This window comes from Oncorhynchus gorbuscha, linkage group LG11 (assembly GCF_021184085.1).
Source record: "Oncorhynchus gorbuscha isolate QuinsamMale2020 ecotype Even-year linkage group LG11, OgorEven_v1.0, whole genome shotgun sequence".
NCBI classification, from domain to species: Eukaryota; Metazoa; Chordata; class Actinopteri; order Salmoniformes; family Salmonidae; genus Oncorhynchus; species Oncorhynchus gorbuscha.
The window spans coordinates 10,590,107-10,608,110 of NC_060183.1; the positions used below are offsets into that span (position 1 = coordinate 10,590,107).

General features: G+C 42.7%; 1 long non-coding RNA gene across 1 annotated transcript; it reads left to right on the plus strand.

Annotated features, from left to right (window-relative positions):
* Positions 1-5,201: 5,201 nt before the first annotated feature.
* LOC124048094 lies at positions 5,202-16,759 on the plus strand. Its single transcript, XR_006841178.1, has 2 exons — positions 5,202-5,907; positions 15,953-16,759. It is a non-coding gene; the product is annotated as an uncharacterized LOC124048094 (long non-coding RNA).
* The last annotated feature ends 1,245 nt before the right edge of the window (positions 16,760-18,004 follow it).

An 18,004-nucleotide genomic window follows, 5' to 3' on the forward strand; every position in this document is an offset into this window, starting at 1 on the left:
CCAGTCTCCAGATCTCAACCCCATAGAAAATCTTTGGAGGGAGTTGAAAGTCTGTGTTGCCCGGCAACAGCCCCAAAACATCACTGCTCTAGAGGAGATCTGCATGGAGGAATGGGCCAAAATACCAGCAACAGTGTGTGAAAACCTTGTGAAGACTTACAGAAAACGTTTGACATCTGTCATTGCCAACGAAGGGTATATAACAAAGTATTGAGATAAACTTTTGTTATTGACCAAATACTTATTTTCCACCATAATTTGCAAATAAATTCATAAAAAATCCTATCCTGGATTTATTTTCTCTCATTTTGTCTGTCATAGTTAAAGTGTGTCTATGATGAAAATGACAGGCCTATCTCATCTTTTTAAGTGGGAGAACTTGCACAATTGGTGGCTGACTAAATACTTTTTTTGCCCCACTGTACTGTGGCATGCCATCAGTGACATACAAACCTATGATCTTCTGTTCTCTATCCATGGAATTAGTCCACTGCGCCACCAGGATGCAGCTAGCCTACCATGTTTTTTAACTCATACAAAGCTGTTCATTAAAGTCTATTCAAAACAGACCCCATTTCAAAGGAAACAAGCACTCATTAAGATCAGGTGTTGGCCAATTAGTGGGCGCGACCAACACACCTGAACACACTTCGTTGACACTGAGAACGAACGTTCTTTGAACGTTACTCATGTTTTCTTGTTTTTTTTTTGTAGAAAGATTCCTTAATGTTCTGAGAACATGACTTTAAAGAGAACCACGAGGAAACATGTTGTTTCTCAAACATTTTGTTGTGTTACAAATTGAAATTAAATTGGATTTAATTTTCATTTTTTGTCAACGATCTACACAAAATACTCTAACGTCAAAGTGGAAGAAAAATTCAAACATTAGTAAAAACAAATATATATGAAAAATAAAACGCTAATATATTTTGAATACATAAGTATTCAACCCCCTAAATCAATACATGTTACAATCCCATTTGGCAGGGATTACCACTGTGAGTCTGAGTAAATCTCTAAGAGATTTGCACACCTGGATTGTACAATATTTGCAGATTATTCCTTTTAAAGTTTTTAAGGCTGTCAAATTGGTTGTTGATCAATTGCTAGACAGCCATTTTAAAGTCTTGACGTAGTTTTTAAAGACAATTTTAGTCAAAACTGTAACTAGGCCACTCGGGTACATTCAATGTTGCATTGTTAAGCAACTCCAGTTTTTATTTGGCCGTGTGTTTTAGGTTATTGTCCTGCTGAAAAGTGAATTTGTCTCTCAGTGTCTGTTGGAAAGCAGACTAAGGCAGGTTCTCCTCTAGGATTTTGCCTGTGCTTAGCTCTATTCCGTTTCTTGACAAAACAACAGCTCTACATTTAAAGTACGGGTTGTGTTCCGTGTAGGCCACCCTGGTGTGAGGTTTTGATGACCGTGTAAATCTCTCTAGGACAAGTTGACTTTTAGCAATATAATCGCACATATTTTTATCTCTGCTGTAAAGTGGTGGGCCACTAAACATTTTTCCCGCATGGTGGGGGGGGGCCCACAACCAAATCTATCTTAGGTCCCCCATACAGCTAGGGCCTGCCCTGGTCGCAGCAGTAATAGTCACAGTAATGATAGGACAGATAGGACAGAGTGATGATAGGACAGAGTGATGATAGGACAGAGTGATGATAGGACAGAGTAATGACAGAGTAATGATAGGACAGAGTAATGATAGGACAGAGTGATGATAGGACAGAGTGATGATAGGACAGAGTGATGATAGAACAGAGTAATGATAGGACAGAGTGATGATAGGACAGAGTGATGATAGGACAGAGTGATGATAGGACAGAGTGATGATAGAACAGAGTAATGATAGGACAGAGTGATGATAGGACAGAGTGATGATAGAACAGAGTAATAATAGGACAGAGTGATGATAGGACAGAGTGATGATAGGACAGAGTAATGATAGGACAGAGTAATGATAGGAAAGAGTAATGATAGGACAGAGTGATGATAGAACACATGATAGGACAATGATAGGACAGAGTGATGATAGAACAGAGTAATGAAGGACAGATAATGATAGGAAGAGTGATGATAGAACAGAGTGATGATAGGACAGAGTGAATGATAGGACAGAGTAATGATAGGACAGAGTGATGATAGGACAGAGTGATGATGACAGAGTAGATAGAACAGAGTAATGATAGGACAGAGTGATGATAGGACAGAGTGATGATAGAACAGAGTAATAATAGGACAGAGTGATGATAGAACAGAGTGATGATAGGACAGAGTGATGATGCCATAAGGTGAATGCACCAATTTGTAAGTCGCTCTGGATAAGAGCGTCTGCTAAATGACTTAAATGTAAATGTAAATGATAGGATAGAGTGATGATAGGACAGAGTGATGATAGGACAGAGTAATGATAGGACAGAGTAATGATAGGACAGAGTGATGATAGGACAGAGTGTGAGTCTTGACTTGGCTTGAGCTTCTTTCCTCCCTTCATCTCAGCTTCGCCTCCCCTCTCCTAACCACGCCTCCCCTCTCCTAACCATGCCTCCCCTCTCCTAACCACGCCTCCCCTCTCCTAACCACGCCTCCCCTCTCCTAACCACACCTCCCCTCTCCTAACCACACCTCCCCTCTCCTAACCACGCCTCCCCTCGACTCAGCCTTAACTCGTCTAAGCCTCCCCTATCCTCCCCTCCCCTCATCTCAGTCTTGCCTCCCCTTCCCTTGCCTCACCTCCCCTAGCCTCCCCTCATCTCAGTCTTACCTCTCCTCCCCTCCTCGTCTAAGCCTCCCCTCATCTCAGCCTTGCCTCCCCTCGCCTTCCCTCATCTCAGCCTCTCCTCCCCTTAGCCTCTCCTCCCCTCTCCTCATCTCAGTCTTGCCTCCCCTCCCCTCCGTTTGCCTCCCCTCAACTCAGTCTTGCCTTGTCTCACCTCCCCTCTCCTCCCCTCACCTTCCCTCTCCTCCCTCGTCTCAGCCTCACCTCCCCACTCCTCTACTCCCCTCGCCTCCCCATGTCTCAGCCTACCATCTCCTCTCATTCCTTCATCTCAGCCTATCATCTCCTCTCCTCACCTCCCCTAATCTCAGCCTGGCCTCACCTCTCCTCCCCTCGCCTCACCTTCCCTCGTCTCAGCCTCCCCTCCCCTCTCCTCCCCTCACCTCCCCTCCCCTCGTCTCAGCATCTCCTCCCCTCACCTCCCCTCGTCTCTCCTCCCCTCGTCTCAGCCTCTCCTCACCTCACCTCCCCTCTCCTCCCCTCCCCTCATCTCTCCTCCCCTCGCCTCACCTTCCCTCGTCTTAGCCTCCCCTCCCCTCTCCTCCACTCGCCTCCCCTCACCTCATCTCAGCCTCATCTCCCCTCCCTCACCTTGTCTCAGCCTCGCCTCCCCTCTCCTGTTCAACCTGACTGGAGGTATCTACCAGGTCGTCTATAGAAAATCCTCTTCATAAGGGAATATACTGGACAGGCAAGAACCCTGCAATGCAGTATACCGTATATGAATGCAGGGGATTAACTGGGTGCACAGTTTAGATACAGTATGTGTACAGAGGCTATATGTGTGTGTTTGTGTCCCAGTGACACACAGGTATACTAGAACATCATTTCAGCTGCCAACACTAGAGATAGTATCAGATATCACCCTCACTTTGAGGTGATGATTGGGGTGATCTTGTTGTCATTCAAACGCCTACCATTAATACAATGCACTGTGTTGAAAGACAGAAATGTCAACTCAGGCCTCACCTCAAAGTCCATAATGGGCTCATGAACGCAGTGTTTGTGAAAACACTTAGTCCCTAAAACACACAGTTGGAAAGGATGTTATCGGCCTCCTTCAAGCTTTGCTCTAAATAACACACACACACGCGCGCGTTACTTACTTGGCCACTCAGGCGTTATACAGGCAGCGTGAGTGAGTCGCTGAAGCAGGGTTTGGGCCTGTTGCAAAGGGGTTTGGCGCCCTCAGCAGCCGAATTGGAAAACAACAGCTCTACATTTTTTTATTCTGTAAATAAATAAATAAAAATATGCATGATTATTGCTGCAGACAAATGACTCTTTCCCATTAGCTCAGGAACACTAAGCAGAAGCACAAACAGTATTTATATCAGTTGGACTAATTATGGTCCCACTATAAACAAACCCTTTTATAAGAGCTTTATAGTGGCATTAAGCAGGTGTTTACTGTTGGGCGGGACTGACTCTGACTGATTAGTTTTGAGTTGATGTGGCCAGAAACTGGTGTGGTTGATGGTTATCACAGAACAAGTTCTGGGAGAGACTGCTCTATAGTTTCTGCTCAACTTGTTGCTCCATGGTTCTCGCCAGAGAATTTTTATTTTATTTTTTTTAACCTTTTTTTAATTAGGCAAGTCAGTTAAAGAACAAATTCTAGAAATCTAGACTATGCAGAGGCCAATTCTCCAGGAGGAGGGCTGGCCAACCTCACTCTTACCAATTAAAACAAGCAATCATAGCGTCTAAAATACGAGGATCATATTCAACCTTTGATTATCCCACCCCAGCCTGTGTGATGGATGGATAACCTGTGTGATGGATAACCTGTGTGATGGATAACCTGTGTGATGGATAACCTGTGTGATGGATAGCCTGTGTGATGGATAACCTGTGTGATGGGTAGCCTGTGTGATGGATAACCTGTGTGATGGATAGCCTGTGTGATGGATAGCCTGTGTGATGGATAGCCTGTGTGATGGGTAGCCTGTGTGATGGGTAGCCTGTGTGATGGGTAGCCTGTGTGATGGGTAGCCTGTGTGATGGATAGCCTGTGTGATGGGTAGCCTGTGTGATGGGTAGCCTGTGTGATGGGTAGCCTGTGTGATGGGTAGCCATTGTCCGATCATCTCAAAACTAAAGAATAAACTGCCAGATGGATGCTTCCCCCAGAACTAGCATGAGTTTCTGAGCCACTTCTCAGGTTCAACAAATAGAACAGGTGGGACAACCTGATTGGGTGTGGGGGAATGCTAAAATGCAGCACTTTATGTAACACATTTTGAATTGTATTTGCTTGTTTCGATACAAGCCTACCTGTTTTACATATGACCAACCGCCTGTCATTTGGTTTACACTTAGACACTGATCTAACATCAGTTTTGCGTTTCTCCCCCAAATGATAAAGGCTCTAAATTTGGACTCAGATCTGTGCAAACCCTCTAGTTTGAACCCTCTAGTTTACATTGACGTCACAGGAAGGCGGCTCTCTGCGCGCACAGGTGTTCACCACAGGTGGAGGGTGAGGAAATGTGCGTCCTGTAAAACGAGTTCAGCTCTTCCCTGCCGTTATTTGAGCTCAATCACTCATACAGCTTAGGTATGGCTCACAACTGCGTGGGGAACTGTGCGCCGTTATTTTTCCTAGCCATCGCTTTTGACGTCTGCGGTTTGATAGTTATTTTTGTTGGTATTTTCGCCGATCTAAAGTTGGACGGTCACTTCTACGGTGATTTCCTAATCTACACGGGTGCACTCATCATTTTCCTCAGTCTGGCTTGGTGGATTTTGTGGTACACGGGCAACATAATGGTTTACTCCGAGGACTTTGATAAAAGCACCCTGGACAATTTTGCGCACTGGGCAAGAAAGTTGTCGGAAAGGCTCTCGAAGAGCAATATTAAAACTCTGGAAGCTGGGGAGAAGTGCAACTGGAATGGAAAGGAATCAGTGAACGGAACGGTTCCTGATCAAACTCTATCACGAATTACGTGTGAACACAGCAGCAGCCTGACGGGACACGACAATCTAGGATATGACCGAAGTTTTGACCACCAGCCTACAGAGAAAACGGTGGAGTTGGGGATTCTGAATGATTCTGAGGTGTTGCAGAGCATTATGGATAGAAAAGTGGTTAGGCTTCTCTGACACACAGTTGGTAGGTGATTATCCAAAACAATAACTCATTACCTGTGGCTCTTTCTAGGTCAGCACAAAAAAAACTGAACTCATTAGGGGCAGCAGTTGCTCGTGGGTTTATATGTACACACATCCATATTTTGCCATGGGATGTTGAGAAAATGTTGCAATTTTATAACGAATTTCCTGCAATAACACATCTTGCTATAGGTGGCACAAATGTTTTCCGTTTTTAATATTATATCTTGAGTGAGAATAACAAAACCAATGCAGGCACCACAGTAGCTAATTCGACCATTATAATAAATTTAGATAGCTGATTTAGCAATCTAACAAATCTTCACATACATGCGCTAATTGAACGACTATCGGTGACTACCATAAGAAGATAAACTGCTGATTCACAACCACGTTTAGAAATGGCACCTTGTGTTTTCTACTGTTCTAAATCGCAACAGTAATTTGAGACCCCGACTGAGTTTCATAAAAATGATAAATGACTTTATTTTTGGGCAGGGTTAATCCGAGGGCCTTCAGAAGGGGCGCCAGTGGCCTAACCTTGATCTAGCTGAGTTCTTTTGGCTCATTCTATTGTTAGATTCAGCCTGATGTTCTGGGATCAATTTCTTTATAAAATACATATTACATGAAAATATGAGATTCACCCACTCAAGGTAAACATATTTTCATTATTTTTTTCGCTCAATTTCTAACTAGCCTGCATTTGACACCAAAACAGGAGCCAAGCCTCATTTGTAGTTGTTTGGACTGTACATAAATCCATTTAATTTCCCTGGTTAGGAACTCTATCCTCCCAAAGAGTTTAATGTTGCAACTCTTACACAATCCCATTTCTTAGGCTATTCCTGCAGCTATCTTCCCACTCAATACAACAGCAAGGCTAATGTCCGTTTTGGCAACATGTACTGTAGACTGTGTCTCTTGCCTTGAAGAAATGACTAAACACCAGTAGGTTACAACCAGTAGGTTGCCACATCTAATGATCCATTGGGATAGAACACAGTGACGTGAAGAGGGTAAAACAACATTGCAAAGCTGACTCATTGCTGTCGTGCCACTCCTTAGAATAGAATAAATCAAACGGGTATCAAAAGAGATGCGTATCCGTGAGGCAGTCCTTAGAATAGAATAAATCAAACGGGTATCAAAAGAGATGCGTATCCGTGAGGCAGTTCATATGACGACACTCCTTAGAATAGAATAAATCAAACGGGTATCAAAAGAGATGCGTATCCGTGAGGCAGTTCATATGACGACACTCCTTAGAATAGAATAAATCAAACGGGTATCAAAAGAGATGCGTATCCGTGAGGCAGTTCATATGACGACACTCCTTAGAATAGAATAAATCAAACGGGTATCAAAAGAGATGCGTATCCACGAGGCAGTTCATATGACGACACTCCTTAGAATAGAATAAATCAAACGGGTATCAAAAGAGATGCGTATCCACGAGGCAGTTCATATGACGACACTCCTTAGAATAGAATAAATCAAACGGGTATCAAAAGAGATGCGTATCCGCGAGGCAGTTCATAGAACACTCCTTAGAATAGAATAAATCAAACGGGTATCAAAAGAGATGCGTATCCGTGAGGCAGTTCATATGACGACACTCCTTAGAATAGAATAAATCAAACGGGTATCAAAAGAGATGCGTATCAAGGCAGTTCATATGACGACACTCCTTAGAATAGAATAAATCAAACGGGTATCAAAAGAGATGCGTATCCACGAGGCAGTTCATATGACGACACTCCTTAGAATAGAATAAATCAAACGGGTATCAAAAGAGATGCGTATCCGCGAGGCAGTTCATATGACGACACTCCTTAGAATAGAATAAATCAAACGGGTATCAAAAGAGATGCGTATCCGTGAGGCAGTTCATATGACGACACTCCTTAGAATAGAATAAATCAAACGGGTATCAAAAGAGATGCGTATCCACGAGGCAGTTCATATGACGACACTCCTTAGAATAGAATAAATCAAACGGGTATCAAAAGAGATGCGTATCCACGAGGCAGTTCATATGACGACACTCCTTAGAATAGAATAAATCAAACGGGTATCAAAAGAGATGCGTATCCACGAGGCAGTTCATATGACGACACTCCTTAGAATAGAATAAATCAAAAAAGAGATGCGTATCGGGTTCATCAAAGAATAGAATAAATCAAACGGGTATCAAAAGAGATGCGTATCCGTGAGGCAGTTCATATGACGACACTCCTTAGAATAGAATAAATCAAACGGGTATCAAAAGAGATGCGTATCCGTGAGGCAGTTCATAGAATAGAATAAATCAAACTCAAAAGAGATGCTTAGAATTCATAGAATAAATAAATCAAACGGGTCTCAAAAGAGATGCGTATCCGTGAGGCAGTTCATATGACGACACTCCTTAGAATAGAATAAATCAAACGGGTATCAAAAGAGATGCGTATCCATGAGGCAGTTCATATGACGACACTCCTTAGAATAGAATAAATCAAACGGGTATCAAAAGAGATGCGTATCCGTGAGGCAGTTCATATGACGACACTCCTTAGAATAGAATAAATCAAACGGGTATCAAAAGAGATGCGTATCCACGAGGCAGTTCATATGACGACACTCCTTAGAATAGAATAAATCAAACGGGTATCAAAAGAGATGCGTATCCGTGAGGCAGTTCATATGACGACACTCCTTAGAATAGAATAAATCAAACGGGTATCAAAAGAGATGCGTATCCACGAGGCAGTTCATATGACGACACTCCTTAGAATAGAATAAATCAAACGGGTATCAAAAGAGATGCGTATCCGTGAGGCAGTTCATATGACGACACTCCTTAGAATAGAATAAATTAAACGGGTATCAAAAGAGATGCGTATCCACGAGGCAGTTCATATGACGACACTCCTTAGAATAGAATAAATCAAACGGGTATCAAAAGAGATGCGTATCCGTGAGGCAGTTCATATGACGACACTCCTTAGAATAGAATAAATCAAACGGGTATCAAAAGAGATGCGTATCCGTGAGGCAGTTCATATGACGACACTCCTTAGAATAGAATAAATCAAACGGGTATCAAAAGAGATGCGTATCCACGAGGCAGTTCATATGACGACACTCCTTAGAATAGAATAAATCAAACGGGTATCAAAAGAGATGCGTATCCACGAGGCAGTTCATATGACGACACTCCTTAGAATAGAATAAATCAAACGGGTATCAAAAGAGATGCGTATCCGTGAGGCAGTTCATATGACGACACTCCTTAGAATAGAATAAATCAAACGGGTATCAAAAGAGATGCGTATCCACGAGGCAGTTCATATGACGACACTCCTTAGAATAGAATAAATCAAACGGGTATCAAAAGAGATGCGTATCCGCGAGGCAGTTCATATGACGACACTCCTTAGAATAGAATAAATCAAACGGGTATCAAAAGAGATGCGTATCCGTGAGGCAGTTCATATGACGACACTCCTTAGAATAGAATAAATCAAACGGGTATCAAAAGAGATGCGTATCCAAAGAGATGCGTATCCATGAGCCAGTTCATATGACGACACTCCTTAGAATAGAATAAATCAAACGGGTATCAAAAGAGATGCGTATCCACGAGGCAGTTCATATGACGACACTCCTTAGAATAGAATAAATCAAACGGGTATCAAAAGAGATGCGTATCCGCGAGGCAGTTCATATGACGACACTCCTTAGAATAGAATAAATCAAACGGGTATCAAGAGATGCGTATCCGCGAGGCAGTTCATATGACGACACTCCTCGCTCGTCTTGGGGACTATGCAACGTCACATCTAATTGATGCAATACACAGTGCATTCGGGAAAGTATTCAGACCCCTTTCCACATTTTGCTACATTACAGCCTTATTCTAAAATGTATTAAATCAACAACAACAAAAATTGCCTCCTAAATCTGAACACATACCCCATAATGACAAAGCAAAAACAGCTTTTTAGACATTTGTGCACATTTAATGTTTTAAACCGATATCACAATTGCATAAGTATTCAGACCCTTTAATCAGTAATTTATTGAAGCGCCTTCGGCAGCAATTAGTCTTAAATGACACTAGGTTAAGTTAGGCACATCTGTATTTGGGGAGGTCCTCCCATTATTCTCTGCAGATCCTCTCAAGCTCTGTCAGGTTGGATGGGGAGCGTCGCTGCACAGCTATTTTCAGGTCTCTCCAGAGATGTTCGCTCGGGTTCAAGTCTGGGCTCTGACTGGGCCACTCAAGGACATTGAGGCTTGTCCCGAAGCCACTCCTGCGGAGTCTTGGCTGTGTGCTTTGGGTCGTTGTTCTGTTGGAAGGTGAACCTTCGCCCCAGTCTGAGGTCCTGCGTGCTCTAGAGCAGGTTTTTTTAATCAAGGATCTCTCTGTACTTTGCTCCGTTCATCTTTGTCTCGATCCTGACAAGTCTCCCAGTCCCTTCCGCTGAAAAACATCCTCACAGCATGTTGCTGCCACCACCATGCTTCACCATAGGGATGGTGCCAGGTTTCCTCCAGACCTGAGACTTGGCATTCAGGCCACAGAGTTCAATCTTGGATTCAGACTCTCGTTTCTCATGGTCTGAGATTCTTTAGATGCCTTTTGGCAAACTCCAAGCGGGCTGTCATGTGCCTTTTACTGAGGAGTGGCTTCTGTCTGGCCACTCTACCGTAAAGGCCTGATTGGTGGAGTGCTGCAGAGATGGTTGTCCTTCTGGAAGGTTCTCCCATCTCCACTTGAGGAACTCTGGAGCTCAGAGAGATCATCGGGTTCTTTGTCACCTCCCTGACCAATGCCCTTCTCCCCCGATTGCTCAGTTTAGCCGGGTGGCCAGCTCTAGGAAAAGTCTCGGTGGTTCTAAACTTCTTCCATTTAAGAATGATAAAGGCCACTGTGTTCTTGGGGATTTTCAATGCTGCAGAAATGTTTTGGTACACTTCACCAGATCTGTGCCTCGACACAATCCTGTCTCTACTGACAATTCCTTTGACCTCATGGCTTGGTTTTTGCTCTGACCATGCAGTGTCAACTGTGGGACCTTATATAGACAGGTGTGTGTGCCTTTCCAAATTATGCCCAATCAATTGAATTTACCACAGGTGGACTCCAAGTTGTAGAAACATCTCAAGGATGATCAATGGAAACAGAATGCACCTGAGCTCAATTTCAAGTTCCATAGCAGGATCTGAATATTTATGTAAATAAGATATTTTTTAAATATTTTTAATAAATTTGCTAACATTTCTAAACCTGTTTTCGCTTTGTCATTATGGGGTATTGTGTTTTTAGATTAATCCATTTTAGAATAAGGCTGTAATGTACCATAACAACATGTAGAGAAAGTCAAGGGGTCTGAATACTTTCCAAATGCACTGTACACAACCAGTGTTATAAAGCCTAGACCTTCAGAATAGATGCCCTTCACAGTAGCCAAGTGAACTCCAACGTCAACGGCATAGCTTTTGAAAGCTTGTGTTTAACCCTTAGCCTACAATGGCCCCCATGGAAATATAATGAACACAATAACAAAACCTCTCCAAAATCTGATTTCTGCTGCGTCTCCATCCACCTCATCCGCCGATATCGCCCTTCAGCATCTGGGGTGAAAGGTGGCAGAGTTAGAGTGGTGTTTGTCAGACCTTGAGACATTCCGAAAAATCGATCTTCTCACAAAAATGTCTGTAGTCTACAAATTAAACTCTATCTTAAAAGCTGAGACTCTCACGGACACGATGGTGTTATCCGTTTTGTCCTGGGACGCCCACCGACTCATCTGAAGATCCCTGGTACTAGTCTTAAAAACAAATGTAAGTGTATATGGAGATAGTTTAGTGCCTAAATATTAGGGGATAAATACATGTCTACAAAACAATTGTCATAGCTTCCTGGTCTTTCTTATCTCATACAAGACAGACACTTCAGAACAAACTTCCTTTGTTCCATGTAGTGAATCTTGAAAATGTTATTCATTGCGTTTCTATTGGCTAATAGCAGTAATGCCAAATTCAATGTTTCATCCAATATTTTTTTGATACCTTAAATTGTCTTAAAATTTCAAATCAAATAGCTGAATGATCCTTGGTATGACCATCTTAGCTTTAAAAATAATAATAATAATTAACCTTTATTTATACAGGTTCTTCTCATTGAGATAATATCTCTTTTCCAAGAGAGACCTGGTCCAATAGCAGCAGGGGGAACAAAGTTTCAGACAAAACAACTTACATACACTAACACAACATTAAACAAAACTATAAACACACATACAGTACAACAATTACATATTATATTAAAAACACAAACATCTTGACTAAAAACAGTTGGCCTAAAAACAATTACGCTTTTCTATGATCTATACATCGATCAAGTGTTTAAACTCCACCAACGAAACTAGATCACATTTTAAAATGTTAAGGAGAGAATTCCTGGACCACGGTGCTAAGTAACTAAAACTATTTCTACCATGACCTGTTCTAATTTTTGGTACTGTTAGAAGCACATGAGAATGGGACCTTAATTGATATTTATTTACTGACCTGACTAAAAAAAGAACAGAGATAAACTGGAAAATTTTACCCAACATTTTACCCAATATGGCCTTATAAATCAGTGTATACCAGTGTTTAAGCCTACGCACGGTCAATGACGACCAGCCAACAGCGCTGTAGAGTAGATCCTCTTCATCCATATTCAGGATATTTCCATTTAACCTTTATTTAACCATTATTTAATCTTTATTTAACTTGGCAAATCAGTAAAGAACAAATTCTTATTTTACAATGACGGCCTAGGAACAGTGGGTTAACTGCCTTGTTCAGGTGCAGAACGCCACATTTTTACTTTGTCAGCTCAGCGATTTGATCTAGCAACCTTTCGGTTACTGGCCCAACGCTCTAACCACTAGGCTACCTGCCGCCCCAACTTGTTTTGCAGGGTCAGCCATATTAGTACAGTGCCCCTGGAGGAAATTAGGGTTATGTGCCTTGCTCAATGGCACATTGACAGTTGTTTCACCTTGTCGGCTCGTGTATTCGAGCCAGCGACCTTTCAATTACTGGCCAAGCGCTCTAGCCTCCTGCCGCCCTGCAAATATGTTGTCAAATGCGAGCTGTACGGTGCAAGAAGTGGGATCTAATATTTTTTGGAATATTCTGTTTTCTTGGAGTACCACCTGCAACTGGACAGAGAAGTTTATAAGACAACGGTGTCTTCCCAAAACGAGAGTGAATGAAGTACTACCGAGTAAACGTTGGAAGAAAATTAGCTAAACAGAAACATATCAATGGCTAAGTAAATTAAATGAATTAGCTAATGATAGTCGTTTTATTTAGTATTGGCTAACCTCACAGAATCCGCCATGGCCCAGGCCCTGATTGCACACTTCACTTTGCTCATGAATATCTGTCATAATTAATATTCTTTCTCTACTGGCTGCTGCAGTCAAAAGAGCCTGTGGCCTTTGGCAGATTTTAATGAATAAGTCTGGCCATTCCTATTCAGCTTCACGACTCTTCATGTATAGGCTTGTTTACCCACTAGTTTAAAGCAGTGCTTCTAACAAGGGTGGCAGGCGGGTTGTTCAGGCTGAGGTCCAGACCCCCTTGGAACGTAGCCTGCAATGCATCTTAATGGGCTTCAGTCCAGACCCCCTTGGGATGCTGTCTGCAATGCATCTTAATGGGCTTTAGTGCTGCTATTGATTCTATTGGATGGAGTTGGCTAGTCCTTAAGTCACCTGTAGCAGTTTTATTTCACTGGGTATAATAGGGGATTGATTTTAGAGTAAAAACGACGATAAGCCACGGGACTTTTTGAGATGGATTCAAGTCCTTATTGTCGTCTTTCTGGGCATTTCAACTGAATTGCAGGGAACAGCCAGAACAGGGAAAACATTCATTTAAAAGTACCACTCCCATACAGGCCATGAACTGGTGATTGTCACATGATTCCGTACAAGTGGCAATTGTTGACCCAAGCTTTTAACTTGTGAACGTGAGCTGTTTTTCTCATTCCGCCAGTACACACACAGGCCACCACCAAGGCACAACGTGGCTATTGTACGAGCCACCTGTTGCACCCCAGTTATGACTAATAGCTTGACTTTATTGATAATGTTTGGCCGCAAATGACAAGTGCAAATAATGGCTGTGGAGAACATAAGAGCGCTGATATTTTAAGCAAACATTTTTCTCAGTGTACGTTCAGTGATTCCAGACAGTATTGAACAATATCAACCAATATGTAATGTTTGCCAATGGGCCTATCAGTTGGTCCCATGTTTCATGAACTGAAATATAAGATCCCAGAAATATTCCATTTGCACAAAAAGCTTATTTCGCTCAGATTTTCTGCACAAATTTTACATCCCTGTTATAGAGCATTTCTCCTTTGCCAAGATATGCCACACCTGTCAGGTGGATGGATTATGAAGTGGCTGATTAAACAGCGTGATCATTACACAGGTGCACCTTGTACTTGGGACTTAAAGGGCACTTTAAAATGTGCTTTTTTGTCACACAACACAATGTCATATATGTCTCAAGTTTTGAGGGAGCGTGCAATTGGCACGTTGACTGCAGGAATGTCCACCAGAGCTGTTGTCAGAGAATTGAATGTTAATTTCTCTACCATAAGCCACTTGCAAAGTCATTTTAGAGAATTTTGCAGGCCAGCCCAGGACCTCCACATCCAGCTTCTCTCTCCTGCGGGATCATCTGAGATCAGCCAACTGGACAGCTGATGAAACTGTTGGTTTGTGCAACTGAAGAATTTCAGCACAAACTGTCTCAGGGAAGCTCATCTGCGTGCTCATTGTCCTCACCAGGGTCTTGATCTGACTGCAGTTCGGTGTCGTAACCAACTTCAGTGGGCAAATGCTCACTTTCAATGGCCACTGGCACGCTGGAGAAGTGTGCTCTTCACAGATTAATCCCGGTTTCAACTGTGCCGGGCTGATGGCAGACAGTGCGGGGACGGTGGAGTTATGGTATGGGCAGGCATAAGCTACGGACAATGAACACAATTGCATTTTATCGATGACAATTTGTATGCAGAGAGATACCGTGAAGAGATCCTGAGGACCATTGTCATGCCATTCATCCGCCTCCATCACCTCATGTTTCAGCATGATAATGCACAGCCCCATGTCGCAAGGATCTGTACACAATTCCTGGAAGCAGATAATGTCCCAGTTCTTCCATGGCCTGCATACTCACCAGACATGTCACCCATTTGAGCATGTTTGGGATGCTCCGGATCGACGTGTACGACAGCGTGTTCCAGTTCCCGCCAATATCCAGCAACCTCTCACAGCCATTGAAGAGGAAATGAGACAACATTCCGCAGGTCACAATCAACAGCCTGATCTGCTCTTTGCGAAGGAGATGTGTCACACTGCATGAGGCAAATGCTGGTCACACCAGAAACGGACTGGTTTTCTGATCCATGCCCTTATCTTTAAAAAAAAATGTGTCTTTGACCAACATGCATAGCTGTATTCCCAGTCATGTGAAATACATAGATTAGGGCCTAATGATTTCAATTATGTGATTTCCTTATATGAACTGTAATTCAGTAAAATCTTTGAAATTGTTGTTTTTATATTTATTTCAGTGTACTTGACAGTCTGTATCATTCATTGTCCAGTGAGATTGTATTGAAATGTTCTCATGCGATCCTCTGAGTCATTTAGACAGAAAAGAACAGTGAGTCCTGTTACCTCATCACTTTTTGAGGCATTCTATAGCGTTACATACAGTAGCTTTAGGATACGGGTCATGTAGGCACATACTATTGCTTCATCTCGTTTAGGAACATGTAGACACTCCTACCATCTCTCATCTGTCCATGTGATATAACATGGTGACTGAAACATTTGAATCAATAAATCTTTATTGTCCCAGAAGGGACGTTGCGAAATAACACAGTGCTAGGAAATATAGGTGACTAAAAACCATTTTCTGTCAGATGTTTTTGTCTTCTTGGTATTCTCATTCTCACTCGCTCTTTTCCTCTGTTGCAGGTGATCTCTGGTTCTCCGGTTTTGAAGAACGTATGCCTCACTCCTCCCCAAGAGCTGCTTTTTAAATCCATACAGACTGTAAACCTTTTCGCCTATATGAACTAAAGACACTTTAAATATAGAAGACTACTTTCATTCAGGGAGAGGCCCCGCGCTGAAGCAATCTCCGGGCCCTGCACAAAGGATAGAAATGTCTGTGAATTTTACTTGTAAATGGATAAATAACTAGATGATTTTTATGTCCTGAATTTTACATGGTCTGTTTTGAAGATGTTTTTTTTAGAAAATAATAACGCCATTTCTCTGGGTTCTTTAATCAGACTTCTGTGACTAGATAGCTCACACAACAACAAAGATATTGGATTCCACTTCTGCTAGAAGTAGGTGTTATTCAGACAAATTGAGGTTCCAGAAAGAGATAATTAATTAGATAATTATAATATTCAAAATCCATTTGAGGGACATCAACAAATCAAAACCACTTCCAAAGCTCAGATCCTTTATTTGTGTTTATCTTTATTTGCTACATGCCTATCTGACTGGTCTGTTTGGGGTGTGTTGATTGCACTACGCTGTCTGTCTGCCACTGGTTATACTGATGACATATTCCCTACACACACACACACACACACACTGAGACGGTATAGAATGTATCATGTAGAACAGATAAGATTGTCTGTACTATTCATTATATTTCTATACGCAACATCCTGAACCTAGCTGAATACACACCGGCACAAGGACTATCTCCATTCCAGAAACTGCCTTGTCACCTGTAGAAAATAAATAAATACATCTTTACAAACATTCTCATGCCTCTACCGAACATGAACACTCCCCAACATTTAAATCCACCTGTAAGGGTCTAGGATAAACACCTGATGTGGTTATGTTAAGGACAGATGTCCAAAACCCCACGGTAAGGAGATAGAACGTTTCACCTCTTGTCTTGTCATCATTAGTGAGACATGAACACGTCTCCCCTTGACTGCAGTCCTGCTATAGGAACTATGTGATGTTTCATAGCTCCAGCTCATTGGAATGTACCAGGGTCTTTAAAACGCATCCTCTTCCTTGCTTCCTCTTTATTCAGTCTGAAGCGCTGTAGTGTATGGTAGATTACCTGAACAACCTACACTCAGCACATGTACAGACACTCAGCACCTCTACCTACACTCAGCACCTGTACAGACACTCAGCACCTGTACAGACACTCAGCACCTCTACCTACACTCAGCACCTGTACAGACACTCAGCACCTGTACCTACACTCAGCACCTGTACAGACACTAAGCACCTCTACCTACACTCAGCACCTGTACAGACACTAAGCACCTCTACCTACACTCAGCACCTGTACATACACTCAGCACCTGTACCAACACTCAGCACCTGTACATACATTCAGCACCTGTACCAACACTCAGCACCTGTACCAACACTCAGCACCTGTACCAACACTCAGCACCTGTACCTACACTCAGCACCTGTACAGACACTCAGCACCTGTACAGACACTCAGCACCTGTACCGACATTCAGCACCTGTACCTGTACCAACACTCAGCCTCTGTACCTGTACCAAACACTCAGCCTCTGTACCCTGACACTCAGCACCTGTACCTGTACCAACACTCAGCTTCTGTACCTGTACCGACACTCAGCACCTGTACCTGTACCGACACTCAGCCTCTGTACCTGTACCAACACTCAGCCTCTGTACCTGTACCGACACTCAGCACCTGTACCTGTACCGACACTCAGCCTCTGTACCTGTACCGACACTCAGCACCTGTACCTGTACCAACACTCAGCACCTGTACCTGTACCAAGACTCAGCACCTGTACCTACACTCAGCACTTGTACCTGTACCAACACTCAGTACCTGTACCTGTAACTACACTCAGCACTTGTACCTGTATCAACACTCAGTACCTGTACCTGTACGCTGTCTGTCTGCCACTGGTTATACTGATGACATATTCCCTACACACACACACACACACACACACTGAGACGGTATAGAATGTATCATGTAGAACAGATAAGATT